At 35.6% G+C, this 2,740-nt stretch overlaps 1 long non-coding RNA gene across 1 annotated transcript; it reads left to right on the top strand.

The window, feature by feature from the left end:
- Nucleotides 1-533: 533 nt before the first annotated feature.
- On the top strand, nt 534-2,519 carry LOC144435061 (uncharacterized). Its single transcript, XR_013480875.1, has 3 exons — nt 534-663; nt 1,686-1,856; nt 2,457-2,519. It is a non-coding gene; the product is annotated as an uncharacterized LOC144435061 (long non-coding RNA).
- The last annotated feature ends 221 nt before the right edge of the window (nt 2,520-2,740 follow it).

The raw sequence follows: 2,740 nt of genomic DNA, 5'->3' as shown, positions 1-2,740 counted from the left end.
TAATCATTGGTAATGTCTGTCCTAAGGTAACAATTGGTAATATTTGTCCTAAGGCAATCATTGGTAATGTCTGTCCTAAGGTAACAATTGGTAATAGTTGTCCTAAGGTAAGGTAAACATTGGTAATTATTGTTCTAGAGCTTTCTGAATGTCTTGGAAAAATAACCATCGGTAATTATTGCCTTAAGCCCTTTTCAGAATACTGAAAGACTTGGTAAGGTAACTATTGGCATGTTTTGCCCTGCTGAGATAATACTAAAAGACTTGATAAGGTAATATTGGCATGTTATGCCCTAAGTCCTTCTTATGCCCTAAGTCCATTTTCTTCATTCATGCCCATCATCATAACAACCCCGGCTTCTTTATGACAGTGGTGAAACACCCGTCAGTGGATACTATTTCTATTACTGTGACTTAAGGAAAATGTAACTGTTTAAGTGATTATGTGCCATCAGTGCATCACATTATTTTCCAATCCAAACTTTGTGCTGATATCAAAATTCAAATTCTTATCCTTACTTTTCACAGCGAAGTCTATTCGATTGGTTGGTGGTATTACTCCATATGAAGGCCGAGTTGAGATTCGGGATGGCAATCAATGGGCATCGATCTGCCATGACGATTTGGAAACTGTAAAGTCAAAGAGCATTTGTCGAGAATTGGGTATATACATTATTGTATTACTAGAAGCTACACCAAGCTAGAGTTGATATTTCTGATAATTGTTTTTATTTTTGACGCAATATTTCATCCTTTTAGCCATCTATCTATGCATTGCAATCATTTACTTAATTTATTCATATGAGTCATTGCTCTCGAATATATCAGATGCATAATCAAATGTGTATACATTCAGTCTTTTGAACAACTGAACTGACTCGGAGGTTCAGTAGTCTTGATGGCATGGTGAAAAGTCTGTTTTTAAGTGGGATATATATATATATATATATATATATATATATATATATATATATATATATATATATATATATATATATATATATATATATCTGTGTGTGTGTGTGTGTGTGTGTGTGTGTGTGTGTGTGTGTGTGTGTGTGTGTGTAAACGACTTAAAGCAATTGCTTTGGTATATGGTGGGAATATTACTTAGGTGGAAATTGTTCAAATGAAAATCGCATCAGTGATGTGTGTTTTGGGTCAAAAAGTATGATCTTTGGTCAAAAAACTTAAACTTAAAAACTGCTGTGCAGATTGATCTGAAATTTGGTGGGACCGTTCTTATAGGCTTGTAGATTAAGAAATTCTCATGACATGTTGATAAAGTCAGGGATATGCAAATATCCCTAGCAACAGCCAAATGATGGTGTCTATTGCAAAGATAACAACAGGGATGGTAAGGCAAGTGGATGAACATCTAAAAGGCAAATTCAAATATGCCTAGCAACAATGCCATGCTCATAGCGACTGCCAAATGACGATATATATAAGGCAACAACAGGGCTGAATAGGTAACCGGATAAACATAAAGAAACAACTGTACACTTGTGCTACAATGCTATTGGTGCTATGTTTGGTGAAATGAAGATGGATTGTTGTTAGACAGATAAATGGATACGACAGACAGACAGACAGACAGACAGACACTTCACTTAATTGGTTGTTGTTTTTGGCTCATTGACTTGTTTATTCAACTAATTCTGTGATTCATATGATTTTGTAAGGTTTCAATCTTGATAAAAGTCGAGCCGTCCAAGCAGCCTATTTTGGTGAAGGTTTGGGAGAGTTGGTCGTGACTGAATGTAACGGAGTTGTACAGAGTATACTTGATTGCAACTTTCCAATTGACACTGTTGGATGTGGACAAAGAAATGGCACTGGGATCATTTGTGAAAGTAGGTCCTTACGTGAACTTGTATGACACAAAAATGTCTCATTTCAGGAACGAAAAATCCAAGACGACATGACATTAACCTAACCATATGAATAGAATTGGGAAAATAGTGTGCGCCAGGCTCTTGGAGATGTATCTTATTAATGATATGATGATACATTTCATTAAAATGTATCATCATATCATTAATAAGATACATCTCCAAGAGCCTGGCTCACACTATTTTCCCAACGACATACCTCAGTTATATGAGGAAATCCATTTTAAAACACAAAATATTGTTACAAAATATATCGCCTTATAAGTATTACAGCTGAATGAGCTATAAAAATGTGCTTCCCCCGTCTATACACCTTTTAACACCTAATAATCCACGTACTATTCAATTTGATTGTTATCAAATCTCAGTATAGTAGAAATATGTTTGTAACCTTTTTTGCTGCATCTTCTCAAACTGGACCAAACGGCTACCGCGTATGAATTTGTCACAGCAATCAGGACAGTATTCCATTAACTAAAATTTTAACATACAAATATCCATACACATCTCATTAGACATCGTTTCCTTATGGAATATTTCATACACTTTCTTCTCCGGCAGGTCATATTCGCCTCGCAGGAGGTCCATCCACCAGTGAAGGTCGAGTTGACTTCTACTCTGAGGGACAATGGAATAATGTTGGAAACACGTATTGGAGTGAAACAAATGCTGACCTTGCCTGCAGGGAACTTGGTAATGTAGTACAAATGCATGACTCTGTAACGTCTGGTAAATTAGTACAAATACATGTGTACCTTGCTAATTTAGTACAAATGTATGTATGACTTTAGTAACATAGTACAGATACATGTATAACTTGGAAATTTGGTCCATTGTTCTTTACT

The sequence above is a fragment of the Glandiceps talaboti genome, chromosome 5 (assembly GCF_964340395.1).
Source record: "Glandiceps talaboti chromosome 5, keGlaTala1.1, whole genome shotgun sequence".
Classification (NCBI taxonomy): Eukaryota; Metazoa; Hemichordata; class Enteropneusta; family Spengelidae; genus Glandiceps; species Glandiceps talaboti.
The sequence above is the reverse complement of the archived record's forward strand: the minus strand, read 5'-3'. Positions and strand labels throughout refer to the sequence as shown.